Source organism: Bos taurus, chromosome 20 (genome assembly GCF_002263795.3).
Source record: "Bos taurus isolate L1 Dominette 01449 registration number 42190680 breed Hereford chromosome 20, ARS-UCD2.0, whole genome shotgun sequence".
In the NCBI taxonomy this organism is placed as follows: Eukaryota; Metazoa; Chordata; class Mammalia; order Artiodactyla; family Bovidae; genus Bos; species Bos taurus.
Genome location: NC_037347.1, coordinates 59,627,702 through 59,645,910, shown reverse-complemented (window position 1 = coordinate 59,645,910; position 18,209 = coordinate 59,627,702).

Genomic DNA, 18,209 nt, shown 5'->3' with positions numbered 1-18,209 from the left:
ACACTGATGTATAGAACAGTCTTAGGGTAAGTACTTTTTAAATTATGAGTTTGAATCTTTGCAACCCCATGGACTGCCATAAGCTAGGCTTCCCTGTCCTTCACCATCTCCGGGAATTTGTTCAAACTCATGTCCCTTGAGTTGGTGATTCCATGCAACCATCTCATCCTCTATTACCCTCTTCTCTTTCTGCTCTCAATCTCTCCCAGCATCAGAGTCTTTTCCAATGGGTTGTCACTTCACATCAGGTGGTTGAAGTATTGGAACTTCAGCTTCAACATTAGCCTTTCCAATGAATATTCAAGATTGATTTCCTTTAGAATTGACTGGTTAGATCTCCTTGCTGTACAAGGAACTCTCAAGAGTCCTCTCCAGCACCACAATTCAAAATCGTCAATTCTTCAGCACTCAGCCTTCTTTATCGTCTCACATCCATACATGACTCTTGGAAAAAAAAAAAAAATAGCCTTGACTATATGGACCTTAGTCAGCAAGGTGATGTCTCTGCCTTTTAAAACACTATCTAGGTTTGTCATAGCTTTCTTTCCAAGCAGCAAGCATTTTTTAATTTCATGGTTGCAGTCACCGTCCACAGTGATTTTGAAGCCCAGGAAAATAAAGTTTTCTACTGTCTCCACTTTTTCCCCATTTACTTGCCATGAAATGATGGTAATGGATGTCATGATCTTAGTTTTTTGAATGTTGCTTTTAGGCTATTAATCATTTAGGCTGACAATACACTTATATGTGCACCTTCATTTATCAAAAAAAATCAGTTTTTTAATTTTACATATTAATGGCTCATATTGGATGTTCAATGACAAAATATTTTATTAATTTACTATTTCAGGTGCAGTGTTCAGTGCACCCAGCACTCATTAGGTGTTTAAATCTAGTATTGTAGCTGAATTGCATTTAAAAGGTTTTCTTAAATGATAATATAGTATAAGACCTCTGAGAAAATTTTCAAACATTATAATAAGAAATAGATCCATATATATCTTTTAATCATTGGACTCAACCAAAATGCATCTGCATATAAAATATTTTACAGAAATTTTGCTATGATTATTCAGATTCTCTGGGGAAAAGTTCAAGATATCAAGAAACCTAAACATTAAATTCAGAAGGAATGTATTTATAGAAAAAGAGAAAGATTGATTATAAGCCAAGAAGCAGTGTATAAATCATTTCAAGATTATCCAGATTGGCTGAAAGGATTTTTTTGCTTTCAGTGTAAACTTTAAAAATAAGAGTTTTGTCTCAGTTGCCATGGAAAGTCAACTTTTCTCTACTGACATTTGTTTGCAATCTATTTGTTTTTCTGATTAATATGCTCTTTTCTAATATAAAGGAAGTCTAAAAAATTAGGTGGTTTTTTTTTTTTTTTTTGAGTGAGAAATAAAACTCTTATTAGATGTCTCTAAATTGACTAGATCAATTTTTTTTTCTCTCATCTACCCCAATCAACTAACTGCCAGCTCCATTTGTAGTCTGTTCCAGTTATCTATTGCTATATGTGTCATCCTAAAATTTAGTCATTTAAAAAATTAACATTGTTATTAATCTTGTGCTTTCTATGGGTCAGAAATCCAGATAGCATTTGATGGCAGTGACTTAACTCTACTCCATTGTGTCTGGAGACTCAGCTGGGATGAAATGACAAGGGATAACTCCACCAGATAGGACCTGGAATCATCAGGAAGCTTCTACACTCATCTTGCTCTGAGTTGGAATGATGTGAAGATTGGTATCAACTGGACTGTCTACACATAGTCTCTCCATGTGGCTTAGGCTTCTTTCATAGTGTGGCAGCCTCAGAGTAGTTGGTTTTTCCTATGGCGGCACAGGGATCATAGAGACAACATCCCAGGAAACAAGACAAAAGCTAAGTAACCTAACCTCTGAAGTAACATAGCATCAGTTCCTCTCAATTAGTTAAAATAGTCATAAGCCCCTCCCAAATTCAAAAGGAGAAGACATACACCTATATTGCAGTGGGATGAGTATCAAGGAAATTCTTGCCAAATTTTAAATCCAATACACAGTTTACCACCATTCAGTTCAGTTCAGTCACTCAATTTGCGACCCCATGGACTGCAGCATGTCAGGCCTCCCTGTCCATCACCAACTCCTGGAATTTACTCAAACTCATGTCCATCAAGTCAGTGATGCCATCCAACCATCTCATTCTCTGTTGTCCCCTTCTCCTGCCTTCAGTCTTTCCCAGCATCAGGGTCTTTTCAAATAAGTCAGTTCTTCCCATTAGATGGCCAAAGTATTGGAGTTTCAGCTTCAGCATCAGTTCTTCCAATGAATATTCAGGACTGATTTCCTTTAGGATGGATTGGTTGGATCTCATTGTAATCCAAGGGACTCTCAAGAGTCTTCTCCAACACCACAGATCAGAAGCATCAGTTCTTTGGCACTTAGCTTTCTTTATAGTCCAACTCTCCTATCCATACATGACTACCGTAAACACCTTAGCTTTGACTAGACAGACCTTTGTTGGCAAAGTAATGCCTCTGCTATTTAATATACTGTCTAGATTGGTCATAGTTTTTCTTCCAAGGGGCAAGCATCTTTTAATTTCACAGCTGAATGCACAATATGCAGTGATTTTTGAGCCCAAAAATATAGTCTGTCACTATTTCCACTGTTCCCTCATCTATTTGCCATGACGTGGTAGGACCGGATGCCATGATCTTAGTTTTCTGAATGTTGAGTTTTAAGACAACTTTTTCACTCTCCTCTTTCACTTTCATCAAGAGGATCTTTAGTTCTTCTTAGCTTTATGCCATAAGGTTTTGTCATCTGTATATCTGGCAATCTTGATTCCAGCTTGTGTTTCATCCAGTCCAGCATTTTGCATGATGTACTCTGCATATAATTTAAATAAGCAGGGTGACAATACACAGTCTTGATGTTCTCCTGTCCTGATTTGGAACCAATCTGTTGTTTCATGTCCAGTTTTAACTGTTGCTTCTTGACCTGTATACAGATTTCTTGGGAGGCAGGTAAGGTGGTCTGAAGAATTCATCTCTTGAAGAATTTTCCATAGTTTGTTGTGATCCACACAAAGACTTTGGCATAGTCAATAAACAAGTAGATGTTTTTCTGGAACTCTCTTGCTTTTTAGATGATCCAGTGGATGTTGGCAATTTGATCTCTGATTCCTCTGCCTTTTCTAAATCCAGGTTGAACATCTTGAAATTCTCAATTCATGTACTGTTGAAGCCTGGCTTGGAGAATTTTGAGCATTACTTTGCTAGTGTGTGAGAAGAGTGCAATTGTGCGGTAGTTTGAACATTCTTTGGCATTGCCTTTCTTTGGGATTGGAATGAAAACTGCCCTTTTCCAGTCCTGTGGCCACTGCTGAGTTTTCCAAATTTGCTGGCATATTGAGTGCAACACTTTCACAGCATCATCTTTTAGGATTTGAGATAGCTTAACTGGAATTCTATTACCTCCACTAGCTTTGTTCATAGTGATGCTTCCTAAGGCACACTTTCTTGCTAGCTTGAAGAATTTTGAGCATTACCTCAAATAGTGCAATTGTACAGTGGTCTGAACATTCTTTGGCATCGACTTTCCCTGGGATTATAATGAAAATTGACCTTTTACAGTCCTACTCCACTGCTGAGTTTCCCAATTTACTGACATATTGAGTGCATCATTTTAACAACATCTTCTTTTAGGATTTTAAATTGCTTACCTGGAATTTCATCACCTCCACTAGTTTTGTTCACAGAGTAACTGTACTTCAAGAAAAAACTTAGCACACATAAACATACAACCTGACTTCCCGATTCCCAGCCATATTTGCATCAAACTCAGAATATGGACAGTATACCCCTGGATTTTGGCTAAAATTTGAGTAAAACAAAAGCACTGAAAATAACCCTCCATCCAAACATTCAGATTTCACAAAATTTAGTAAGATATCTCAAACTCAAAGTCCTGTGAGAGGAATGGCTAACATGGGCACAGTCTCACCACCTGCTTACACCACCTTAAATTGCAAACTGGGTAAGTCCAAATGCCCTAATTACTGTCTAGAAAATAAAATTTGGGTGTATATTTCTGGTAGTCCTTAAAACTCCTCCTTAGAGGCAAATTGTGTCAACATCATGAGAAACTCTAGAAGAAGTACTCTAACTATCTAGTAAAAATCAGTTTTTCTAGGCAAACGTATTCCCTAATTGTGGCTACTTCCTTTTGTGAAATAGCTTTTGGCTCACCATTTGTCTTTAATTTATACTTTTACCTCACTATTAATTATTAAAGTATCAGATAATTAGTTTAAAGCATTCTGTTATCATAATATGGAATCACCATGTGGATATCTGACCCTTTTATCTGGTAGAAATTTCACGTAATGGTGTTAAAATTATACCGAAATAAAAACTACAGATGGGTACTTAGTGTGTGGATAACTCGGTATTAGTTAACAGGTAATACAGAGACAATTTACTGTCTACCAACTTTAGAGCATCCTCTCATATTCCTGAAGTTGCTATTGCAATGTGCCTGCCCACTAAGAACTGCATTTCCCGACTGCTGCTTTGCCTCCACCTTGCACGAGGTAGACATGTTCATGTTGCATATTCCATAGAGAGGTTCCATCTAAAGAATATGAACCTAAGTGTTATGTGTCCCTCTCAGGCAACAGTATCTAAGAAGCATTTTTTTCTTCTCTCTCCTTCTGTGCCAGATGATTTTGTCTTCTGCTTCTCTCTCCTATGCAGAGCACTCCCAGGCTGTAGGAGGTGACTGGACCACAGAAGAAATAGACCTGGGTCACTGAATCACTTCAAGTAGACAAACTGGCCAGGAGCACCTAGACTGATTAGTACTACACAATGAGAAATTAACTTTATCCCCAAAATCTTAGAGGTTATTTGTTACAGCAGGTGGTGTCAACTTAATTAATAGATTTTTTTAATGAACATGAATGCCTTGTCTCAATATCCTTAGCAGTGATATACAGACAATAAAAGCTACCTTGGAGTATTGTTGCCAGAAAAAAACGAGATAATATATATAAGCAGGCAGCCCAGTGCCTGGCATACTGTAGGTGCTAAGAACAGTAACAATGCCACTTGTGTCCGTAATTTTAAACCATACCTTTTCCCACCTAGTTTAATAGTAATCCTTCAAAAGTAATTACAGTTAATTTTGTGGAAAAAAATAGTGTTTAGTTGCTATGATCTCTTCCTTTCCAGACATTAGGGGAAAATCCTACTTTAATATAGCAGACCACAACCCACTCATCCTACACACACATACATATAACAAACATCACAAGCATAAAACCTCTCTCTTCCTATAATGGTGTTTTCAGCTGCCAAGGGTTCTTAAAGAGATGGGAATACCAGACCACCTTACCTGTCTTTGAGAAACTTTAATGTAGATCAAAGAGCAACAGAAAAATTAGACATGGAACAACGGACTGGTCCAAATTGGGAAAGGAGTACAACAGGCTTACTTATTTAACTTCTGTGCAGAGTACATCATGCCAAATGCTGAGCTGAATGAAGCACAAGCTAGAATCAAGATTGCCAGGAGAAATATCAATAACCTCAGATATGCAGATGATACCACTCTAATGGCAGACAGTGAAGAGGAACTAAAGAGCTTCTTGATGAGAGTGACACAGGAGAGTGAAAAAGCTGGCTTAAAAGTTAACATTCAAAAAACGAAGATCATGGCATCCAGTCCCATCTCTTCATGGCAAAGAGGTGGGGAAACAATGGAAATAGTGATAGACTTTGTTTTCTTGGTTTCCAATATCACTGCAGATGGTGACTGCAACCATGAAATTAAAGGGCGCTTGCTCCTTGGAAGAAAAATTATGACAAACCTAGACAGTATATTAAAAAGCAGAGACATTACTTTGCCAACAAAGGTCCATCTAGTCTCATTTATGGTTTTTCCACTGGTCATGTATGGATGTGAGAGTTGGACCATAAAGAAGGCTGAGCACTGAAGAATCGATGCTTTTGAACTATGGTGTTGGAGAAGACTCTTGAGAGTCCCCTGGACTACAAGGAGATCAAACCAGTCAATCCTAATGGAAATCAGTTCTGAATGTTCATTGGAAGGACTAATGATACTTTATCCATCTGATGCAAAGAGCTGACTCATTAGAAAAGATGCTCATGCTGAGAAAGAAGGAAGGCAAGAGGAGAAGGGGATGACTGGACGAGATGGCTGGACAACATCACTGACTCAACGGACACAAGTTTGAGCAATCTCTGGGAAATGGTGAAGGATAGGGAAGTCTGGCATGCTGCAGCCCACGGAATCCAAAGAGTCAGACACAACTGAGCAACTGAACAACAACAACAACAACACACCTACTCTATTAGTTACCACTCACTATTGTCACCCCAAGGTATTTTTGCCTAGGACTTAACACTAAAACACACACATGCATGTGCACACACACAATACACACACAAAATAAAATTGCACAACACAATTACCCAGTCAAGATTATTTCCTCCTTCTTGGTCCTGATTGCTCTAACTGCATCCATCTGTCTCAGTATCTTCAATCAAGATAACTAGTTTTGTGAGAAAATTGTTGAAATATAAATTCTGAAGCTATTTTGAGAGAATGCATGCCCAAGAAGAGTAGTGTTAAATTTTAAATTTATGCTAATAAAAAATGTATTTTGCAACACATAACCATCTGGCTCTTTGCAACCCTGTGGACTATACAGTCCACGGGATTCTCTAGGCCAGAATAATGGAGTGGGTAGCCTTTTCCCAGACAATCAAGCCCTTAGACCAGCAGTGAAACCAGTCATTGCCTTGTCAGTGCTTTCCCCAGCTTACACTAAGCCTGGAAGTCAATCTCCATTGCCAAGATGATTCATCTCCATGGGCATCATGGCTTTGGCAACTGTGATTGATCAAGGCCCAAGCACATCAGATCAGTCAAGCTATAAAGGGGAGACACTATGTAAATTACACAGAGCACTGATGCTTATAAGGTATTTTAATTATGCAATTTTTTAACTTGCCTATATTAAACAATGTAGAAAATAAAAAGAAGAAAAATAAAATTTCACACTTCAGTGTCACTACTGCTAGCCTGGTAGAATTTTTTCTATGTCTACCTTTGTAAATGCACAGTATATGCAAATTTTACACTGTGATATATATGTTAAAGTCACAATTAGGTCACAATTCCAAAGAGCACCTTAGTAGATGGCTTACAATTATCTAAGAGTAAGCAATTTCTTTTTCAGAGCCACTCTGTGTGCCATCAGCAGAACTGGTATTACAGAACTCATACTGTGTGGTTGAAGGTTTTTGCTTTTTTGAAAAACTCTACAGTAGAAGTGCTGTATCTTCTGACTTGGCATCATGCTGGGTGAGGTCAATTTCTCAGCCCTTTCTTCCCATGGAAAACTACCAGATACCATTCCCCATGGGTTTACCTGGAAAATACATGTTTATATTCTCTCTCCAAACATCTTCAAAATAATTGTATATGAAAGGAAACTTTCCAGAACAATTCTGCTTGTTTTCAGGTTCTACACTGTTAAGCAAAAGAAAATGATGTTCCTAGCAATCATAAATGTCCAGAAAAGGACAAAATTCTCTCTGTGCAAAAATCTCAGATAATAGTAGGTTATATCGTTAAAGCAAGAGAAACTGAACTCTGAGTAGAAACCTATGAACTTTTGCCAATACATAGAAATCCATTTAAAACTAGGGAAATTGATTGAAAACCACTAAAAATCTGCAAAAGAAAACAGCATTAAAGCCAAATATTACATGATTGCATTGTACAAAATTACTGAAATAATTATGGATAAACACTTAGGTCCAAAATATTTGAAAATTAAATAATTTACATGTATTTTTCCCCTGGGGGCCCATAATAAAGTATCATAGTTTGATTTGACAACAGAAATGTAGTCTCGTAGTTCTGGAGGTTAGAAATCTGAAACCAATATGTTGCCAGAGTTAGTTCCTTCTGATGGCTTTGGGAAAAAAACATTTCTTCCAATCCTTTCCCCAAAATTGCTGGTAGCCTCAGGTGTTCCTTGAGTTTCCCTGGTAGCTCAGACACTAAATAATTCACCTGCAATGCAGAAGACCCAGGTTCGATCCCTGGGTAAGGAAGATCCCGGGGAGAAGAAAATAGCTACCCACTCCAGTATTATTGCCCGGAGAATCCCATGCATAGAGGAGTCTGACCAGCTACAGTGCACTGGGTATGCAAAGAGTCGGACAAGACTAAAGTGCCTCACACTTGCACTTATGGTGTTCCTTGGCTTGTAGATGGTATTTTCCAGTCTTCGCATCTCCTTCTCTCTGTGCGTGTCTGTCTCTGTGTCCAAATCTCTCCCTTCTTTTTATAAGGACACAGTCATTGAATTAAGGCCCACCCTAATGACTTCATTTTAACTTGACTATCTACAAAGACCCTATTTCCAGATAAGACACAATCATAGGTACTGGGATTTAACCATTCTCACTTTGAAAATCAGCAAAGTAAGACAGGGGAATGAATTGATAAACCATGGTATCTCAATACCCATTTTAAAGGATCATATCACTGTAAATATAGATTATGTATCAGGTTATATAATAACCCAAACAACAAGCCCCAAAAGGAGCTTTTGGGACAATAACCTAAGACGTTTTATGCTTTTACTTGTTAGTTACATCACCTAGAGCAGCACTCCCCAAGCTTTTTGGCCCCAGGAACTAGTGTCAAGGAAGACAATTTTTCCATGGACCAGGATGGGGGGGAAGGTTTCGAGATGATTCAAGCACATCACATTTATTATGCGACTGCCGCCGCCGATCTGACCGGAGGTGGAGCTCATGCTAATGTGAGCAGTGGAGAGCAGCTTTAATACAAAGGAAGCTTTGCTCACCCACAGCTCACCCACAGCTCTGTGGCCCCGTTCCTAACAGACCAGACTGGTAACAGTCCACGGCCCGGGACTTGGAGACACATGACCTAGAGGACAGGTTTGTTAACAAGTTATTAATTCAGAAAAGCACATGTACAACCTATCATAAAAGTTTTCTTCTTTTAGACAGCAAGATGGATTTTTAATTTTTTTTTTCTTGGACAAATTGTCAGCAGTCCCTGAATGTATCTTCTGAAAATTCAAGTTCTATCTGCTGTCTTTAACACAGCAATTACTTCACTAACACAAAGAAGTGAATTGCCAAGTGGTTTTACTTCTACTTACAGATCTGGATAAACAGCATTATTCTAATTTTGACTTTGGTTTAAGGACACATAATATTGACATAGGACAGTCGGTTTCATTGATGCTCAACAAGCCTTAAACAACATTTATCGTTATTCCCTTAGTTTACAGACCAGCTGCAACTTCCATTAGAATTTGACCCAGAACTGGTACACCAGAATCTGACAGAGTCCTGAGATCCTTGCTCTATGGGACCCTGAGAAAACATTTCAGCTGGGTGCAATAAATTATAGATTGCTTATGTTGCATGCTCTGCTTAAAATCTAGAATTTAACACAGTTCTCATAATTTGTATCAGTAAAGCCTATCAAATCCTAGACGAGGTTTGCTGTTTATGATTTGCTATTACAACGGTTATTTTCTAAAAGGATCTGTGTGAATAAATTGCATCTTTCAGAACTGAAGTTAACCCACCTTTCCCTAAGGAAATTGTCAAGAAAAAAAAAAAAAAACATGAATTGTTTCCTCTGGATGTGTTTGGAAATTCTATTATTTGTGTGTGTGTGTTTTGTTATCACTGTCATTAAAGAGGCACAGGCACACAATGGCACCCCACTCCAGTACTCCTGCCTGGAAAATCCCATGGACAGGGGAGCCTGGTAGGCTGCAGTCCATGGGGCACGAAGAGTCGGACACGACTGAGCGACTCCCCTTTCCCTTTTCACTTTCACGCATTAGAGAAGGAAATGGCAACCCACTCCAGTGTTCTTGCCTGGAGAATCCCAGGGACAGGGGAGCCTGGTGGGCTGCCGTCTATGGGGTCTCACAGAGTCGGACATGACTGAAGTGACTTAGCAGCAGCATACTGCAAAGAAGAATTGAAAAGGATGAGATGAAAGGGATGGGCAAGAACGACAGGCAAAATTCTGAGAATGGAAGGACTGCTGAACACCCCTTATAATCCCTTCTCCCTGAGGGTAGACAGAATCCATGAACTTGACAGGATATCACCTCCATGATTACATTACCATATAGTTCAAAGGTGAAAAAAATGTAGCAGATGTAATAAAGGTCCCTCATCAGTTGACTTGAGTTCAAAAGAAAGAGAGATTAAAAAAAAAGAGAGAGAGAGAGAGTCCTAGGTGACCAGACTTAATGAAAGTGAAAGTGAAAGTCCCTGAGTCGTGTCCAACTCTTTGCAACCCCGTGGACTATACAGTCTGTGTAATACAGAATCCATTCTCCAGGGAATCTTCCCAACCCAAGGATCAAACCCAGGTCGCCAGGATTGCAGGCATGTTCTTTACCATCTGAGCCACCGGGGAAGCCCAGTTCTAATGAGGTAAGCCCTTAAAAGGGACTGGGTCTTTCCTGGAGTCAGATATTAGAAGCATAAGAGAGATTCTTCTAGCAGACTTGAATGAGCAACTGCCATATAAAAGAGAGGACTCATGGAAACACCACATAGGAGGGAGTGGTGGGCAGCTCTAGGTGCTGAGAATGTATCTCACCTCACAGCCACTGAGAATAGGGAGGACTCAGTCCTACAATCTCATGGAAATGAATTCTGTCAACAACCTAGGAGCTTGGAGAAGGACCTTGAGTCTCAAGCCAGACTGAACCTCCACTGACACCTTGATTTAAGTCTAGGAGACCCTAAACTGAAAACTCAGTCAGTCTTCACCTGACCTCCAAACCCCTGGAAACTATAAGATAGTAAATATATGTTGTTTGAAGCCCCTCAGATTATGGTTTTTTTCAATGCATCACCGGGCAACCAATGAAGAACATACTAAAAGGAAAAGGTCCTGGAGGAAAGAAGAGAGGAAATGTTAATCAACAGATGAGGTTCACCTTCTACCCTGCTTTGAAGGCTGAGCACTGAAGAATTGATGCTTTCAAATTGTGGTGCTGGAGAAGACTCTTGAGAGCCCCTTGGACTGCAAGGAGATCAAAGCAGTCAATCTTAAAGAAAATCAACCCTGAATATTCACTGAAAGGACAGATGCTGAAGCTGAAGCTCTAATACTTTGGCCACCTTATGCGAAGAAATGATTCACTGGAAAAGACTGATGCTGGGAAAGATTAAAGGCAAAAGGAAAAGAGAGAGGAAGAGAATGAGATGGTTGGATGGCATCATCCACTCAATGGACATGAGTTTAAGCAAGCTCGGGAGACAGTGAAGGGCAGGGAAGTCTGGTATGCAGCAGTCCATGGGGTTGCAAAGTGTCGGACATGACTTAACGACTAAAAAACAGCAGTAAGTACAAGGTGGGTCAGGAAGAACATACTTGGAGTCTGAAAATGTTTTAATATCTCAGTACTTTTGTCTCCATGGAATTTTTTTCAATGATGAAAGTTGCTGTGGCAACATCACAGGATTCCAAATGATTGCTTCTAATTCATTGAAATAGTCAAACAAGACACGCAGTGAGCAATGCTTAGGCTCAGTGAGAGTTCCAGTCACTGGCTGTGATAAATCTCTTTCCATTACTCCACTTGTCACTTGAAAACATCCCAATAAGAACTTCAAAAGACTGAGTAGATTTTACATGTTCAAAGGAACCAAATTTCCCACAAGAGAAATACAATTGCCCATGTTACAAGTGGCTAATTATGATCACGGAAATTATTCTTCATTAAGCTATCTTAAAACTAAATTCCAGTGAAACTCATTCAATTCTGCTTAGTTAACTATCAATACAGAAACAAGTAAGTTGTTCAGATCTTTTGCCTTTAGCTAATTGTTTCTATTACAAAATGAGACATTTTATTAGAAGACTCATTTTAAGCAAAACTAATAGTTTGGCCATATTTCAAGGTTTAACAAAGTTAAATGGAGCTCCCAAAGAAATGAGGTGTCATTTTGGTAGCTGATTGAGCACAATGTAATAATGGTTGGACCCTTACAATGTCTCTAACCATCAGATTGGAAAGGAATAAGAAAGCTGGAAAATCTCTAAGTGCCTTTTTATAAGCAGGCACGACTATGCCACCTGGGCTTCCCAGGTGGCGTTGCTGCTGCTGCTGCTGCTAAGTCACTTCAGTCGTGTCCGACTCTGTGCGACCCCATAGACGGCAGCCCAGCAGGCTCTGCCGTCCCTGGGATTCTCCAGGCAAGAACACTGGAGTGGGTCAGGTAGCATTAGTAGTAAAGAAATCACCTGCCAATGCAAGAGACCAAGAGACTAAGGTTCGATCCCTGGGTCAGGAAGGTCCCCAGAAGAGGATATAGCAACCCACTCTGGTATTTCTTGCCTGGAGAATCCCATGGCCAGAGGAGCCTGGTGGACTACAGTCCATGGTGTTGCAAAGAGTCAGATACGACTGAAGTCACTTAGCACATTATGCAGCATACCAAAGAAAACAGTAAATATTGAGACATGCAATGTGAGTTGCTTACCCATCAGCCACTGCCCACTTTGTTTCTGTAAACAAAATCCTGATTTTGTCCAATGTTTGGTGACCGTGCATTTGTGGGAAAGCTGTACTTCTCCCTAACCTAGAGGGTAAATAGGCATTCAGTCTAAGCCAGTGGTCCTCAGTTTTTATCTCTCATCAGCCTACCCTGGAGGGCTTATTAACATGGTTTGCTGGGCCCACTCTCGGAGTTGCTGACCCAGTAGGTATAGGATGGGGCCCATGAATGTGCATTGCTAACAAGCCCTCTGATGATACAATGCTACTGGCCAGGGGTTGTTCTTGTTCTTTAGTTGCTAAGCTGCATCTGACTCTTTTGAGACCCCATGGACTGTAGCCTGCCAGGATCTTCTGTCCATGGGATTCTCCAGGCAAGAATCCTGAGGTGGATTGCCATTTTATTCTCCAGGGAATCTTCCCAACCCAAGAATCAAACCCTAGTCTCCTGCGTCTCTTGCGTTGCCAGGCAGATTCTTTACCAATGAGCCACCTGGGAAGCCCACCGGCAAAGGGACACCAATGTAAAAGCCAAGCCAATCGTTTCTCTCCCTAGTGAATGATTTCTTTAAATGGGAACCAATGATACCATTCTGAAAAATAAGCTGAGAGGGGAAAACTGCTGAGGACTTTGGAAAGACTTTCATGATTTATTTTTAAAAGTGCACCTGAAATTAAGAGCATTGTAAATCAGCTATACTTCAAATTTTTAAAAATAAGCAAAACAAAATAATTTTTAATAAAAACAAAAATAAAACCTGAGATATACTAGCAGATTTGCTCCCTTTCTGCTTCTGAATACTTTTAAAATTCTATCTGATGCTAGAAGGTGGGTGCTTATTTTACAGCTAGACAGCCAGAACTGCCCAGCTAACCAGCCATGGAATGCTTTCCTTCTGAACTTGTTACTGCTCATGGTTTATTAGCTTTCAGCCAACATTGGTTCAGTTTTCTATTACTTGAAATCTAAATCACCTTAACAGAACCATCAAAAGTTGGAACACTCTATTAGTTATTTTAGGGCTTAGATTAAGTAAACAAGAAAATATCATTATTAAAGAACTGTTTATCATTTGCTCTGTACATTATTTGTATTCTGCTTCCTATTGTCCTAGATATTTAAATAATTAGTCTCCTATTATGAAAACTGGTCGGGTTCCAAACATTATTGTTGAGAGATTATGAGAGTTGGAGGGGAGAGTAATACAAAAACAATAAAATGTAAAGCTAAATGTATAAATATGCTTCAAGATATTAGTATTCCAAACTTAAGTTCTAAGCATTTCATTACAGTCATTAGTGAGTTGTTGTTGTCCAGTGGCTCAGTCATGTCCAACTCTGCAACTCCATGGACTGCAGCACACCAGGTTTCCCAGAGCTTGCTAAAACTCATGTCCATTGAGTCCTTTATGCCATCCAGCCATCTTGTCCTCTGTTGTCCCCATCTCCTCCTGCCTTCAATCTTTCCCAGCATCAGGGTCTTTTCTAATGAATCAACTCTTCACATCAGGTAGCCAAAGGATTGGAACTTCAGTTTCAGTATCAGTCTTTCCAATGAATATTCAAAATTGATTTCCTTTAGGATTGACTGGTTTGATCTCTTTGCATTCCAAGGGACTCTCAAGAGTCTTCTCCAACACCACAGTTCAAAAGCATCAATTCTTCAGTACTCAGACTTCTTGATGGTCCAATAAATGACTACTGGAAAAACCATAGCTTTGATTATAGGGGCCTTTGTTGGCAAAGTAATGTCTCTTTTTTTTAATATGCTGTCTAGATTGGTCATAGCTCTACTTCCGAGGAGCAAGTGTCTTTTAATTTCATGACTGCATTCACCATCTGATTTTGGAGCCCAAGAAAAGAAAATCCATCACCGTTTCCATTGTCTCCCTATTTATTTGCCAAGAAGTGATGGGACCAGATGCCATGATCTTGCTTTTTTGAATGTTGAGTTTTAAGTCAGCTTTTTCACTCTCCTCTTTCACTTTCATCAAGAGGCTTTTTAGTTCCTCTTCTCTTTCTGCCATAATGGCGGTATCATCTGCATATGTGAGATTATTGACATTTCTCCCAGCAATCTTGATTCCAACTTGTGCTTCATCCAGCCTGGCCATTTCGTATGATGTACTCTGCATGTAAGTTAAATAAGCAGGGTGACAATATGCAGCCTTGACGTACTCCTTTCCCAATTTGGAACCAGTCCAATGTTCCATGTCCAGTCCTAACTGTTGCTTCTTGACCTGCATGCAGGTTTCTCAGGAGGCAAGTACCAGTTTGTTGTGATCCACATGGCCAAAGGCTTTAGCGTAGTCCATGAAGCAGAAGTAGGTGTTTTTCTGGAATTCTCTTGCTTTTTCTATGATCCAACAGATGTTTGCAGTTTGATCTCTGGTTCCTCTGCCTTTTCTAAATCCAGCCTGAACATCTGGAAGTTCTCAATTCACATGCTGTTGAAGCCTACCTTGGAGAATTTTGAGCATTACTTTGCTAGTGTGGGAAATGAGTGCAATTGTGCAGTAGTTTGAACATTCTTTGGCATTGCCTATATTTGGGATTGGAATGAAAACTGACCTTTTCCAGTCCTGTGGCCACTGCTGAATTTTCCAAATTTGTTGGCATTGAGTGCAGTACTTTCACAGCATCATCTTTCAGGATTTGAAATAGCTCAACCGGAATTCTACCACCTCCATTAGCTTTGTTTTTAGTCATGCTTCCTAAAGCCCGCTTGACTTTTCACTCCAGAATGTCTGCTCTTGGTGATGTAACTGATTAAAATTAAGAGATTGAAAAGTTGGCTTGTAAAAGAATTTCTGTTGTCATTTAATTTGTCCTTTCTAGGCTGATTCTCTGTTTTATTCAGAAGGGTAAGTCTAAGGCATCTGGGCTTCTTCCTGTCCTGCCTGTTCCTGCATATGGAACATCACCTTTTATGTAAAAATGGGTCTGGTTCTCTGGGCATTCAAGTCCAGCTTCAGGCTGGTATCCTAGTTAAGGATTCTTTGGGCAGTAAAATTGCAGAATATTTGACTTTGTACACTTTGGTGAGGACATCATTCTGGGGACTCCAGCTCCTCCCCCAGGAGATACCCATGTAGTGTCCTGGGTGCGTTCTACAGGATCCAATGACATCTGAGTAACCCCCTCTGGTGGAGTCTTTCCCACTCAAGGAACTCTTTTCTAGAAGTAACAGCAAGCACCAAACCTCTTACTATGCTGCAAATGGGCTTATCTTTGTGCTCTTTGCCATGGGCAGGGTGCAGCAACTGCTTGGTCAGGACCACAAACAGCTCTCTAGCCAGCATTAAGGGCAGAGCCTGCCAGCAAGGCCAGCACCAGGACTCTGACCAGTGGGGCTGGCCTTGCTGCTGACTCCTGGGACTGGGATCTGCCATGGCCATGGAAACCAACCCTGAATATTCATTGGAAGAACCGATGCTGAAGCTGAAGCTCCAATACTTTGACCACCTGATGCAAAAAGCTGACTATTGGAAAAGACCCTGATGCTGGGAAAGATTGAGTGCAGGAAGAGAAGTGGGCGACAGACGATGAGATGATTGGATGGCATCACCAACTCAATGGACATGAGTTTGAGCAAAGTCCGGGACATAGTGAAGGACAGGGAAGCCTGGCGTGCTGCAGTCCATAGGGTCCCAAAGAGTCAGACATGACTTAGTGCCTGAATAACAATAACAACAATGGTGAGTGCACAGAGCCTGGTGACTTGCAGCCTGGGAAGTGAAGTCCAGTGCCCCTGCCTGAGATCCCAGAACCCTGCCCCACATGCTGTCACTTTGTCATTTTATTTGAGCCTACGATGGTAAAGCCTACCTTGGCAATTCCAAAGTCTAAATGTGTGCAAATAAAAGTTCACTGGGAGAGCAGTTTATAACCAATTCCTCAGAAAGGATCAAATCCCAGCTATGAGGAAAATTCTGCAAAACTCATCATTAATCCTCCTCTATGTGAAAGACAATGGACACTTCTTCTTGAGTTCTGTCCCGGGTAATTCAGTTACCGCAATGCTACAAGAACCTCATTATTGAGCAGCTGGAGGGTTCCCTATGAAGCTTCGACATACTAATTACTGCCATCTTTTTTTTTTTAAGGAGCTTATCTTGTCCTTTTTTTAAAAAAGGAGTCATCTTGTTTAACGTCAAAAATGACAAAAATACACCAGTCTAGAGACAGAGATGGAGGAGTTGATCTCCTGAAATACATTTAAATCAAGTTCTATCATTTTAAGAAAACAATTTATCTCGAGATTTTCTCCTAGGCAAACCTGTCTTTTGATCTCTGTACATCATTGCTTATTTATTTTCTAATGCAGTTATTTTCATAGAATTCCCTCTGCCATACACAGAAGGACTGTATACAGTTATAAAGTACAGTGAAACTAGAAAAAAAAAAGTGAATAGTCATTTGAAACATGAGATCAATGTTTTTCTAACTGATACTCTACAGAAGAGCTTAAAGAATTCCCCCCAAAGAATAAAGCATTTTTCACCAACAATGACTATTTGAACTGCTTGAAAAACCTACTCAGTGAGCCTACCATATTCGTCTATGAGGAGCATGAATAGCTTTCCATCGATTTTTTTTAAGTCCACTGTTTAAAAAGGAAGAAAAGAGAAGGCAACAAAATCACAGCACTAAAGCAACAGACTATTAGTCTATTTGAACACTAAGCTTTTTAAAGAAACTTTAACTCATTACCTCTCTGGACTCTAGGGACTTAAAGTTTTCCAGAATGTGCCCTGTTTCCAGGTTTCATATTTGTGTTCTTTCTCCCAGTGACTTTGGAAAGTCTCGATCAGGTTTTCTTCTCTAGGAAAGAAAACTCCATGAAAAATACATTGTTAAATTTAATTTGTTTTAAAGTAAAAGGTATTTTTCAATTTCAGAAGCAATACCTATGGAAAAATGGGAAAAAATGGGAAATAGAAAGAGAAAGGAACCATTCATATTTTCAGTGCCCAAAGACACACAGCACTGATTCCACATTTAATTCCTCTGAAGTATTTTCTTGTTTTAATCTTTACATTTTTCAAAATTAAAAAATTCAGGTTTATTCTCTGGCAATGATTTTTCACTGTCTTTAGTTCTTTTCTCTTATTGTGCCTGCCTATCAAATTTTGATATTCTTTAATTTCTGGCCTTAACTCTCTTCTACTCTCACTTGCTGCTTAATATAATCAATATGCCTGGTTTTATCCCATCTATAAGCTGATAAATCCCAAACAAAGATCTTCTATTTATACAATTTTCTGGTGATTAAATCCATGTTCCATTTCCTTACTGGATAACTCCACCCTAATGTCTTTAAAATTAAATATCTAAGCCTGCCCTTTCTTCTCTACTCTCTTAAGATTAATTTAGTTTCAAGTAAAAGAAATCCAAAGTCAAACTTGTGTAAATAAAAGCAAAAGTAAAAATAACTTATTCAGATAGCAGTGAGAAACTGCTGTATCAGTTCAGTTCAGTTCAGGTCAGTCGCTCAGTCATGTCCGACTCTTTGAGACCCCATGAATTGCAGCACACCAGGCCTCCCTGTCCATCACCAACTCCCAGAGTTCACTCAGACTCACGTCCATTGAGTCAGTGATGC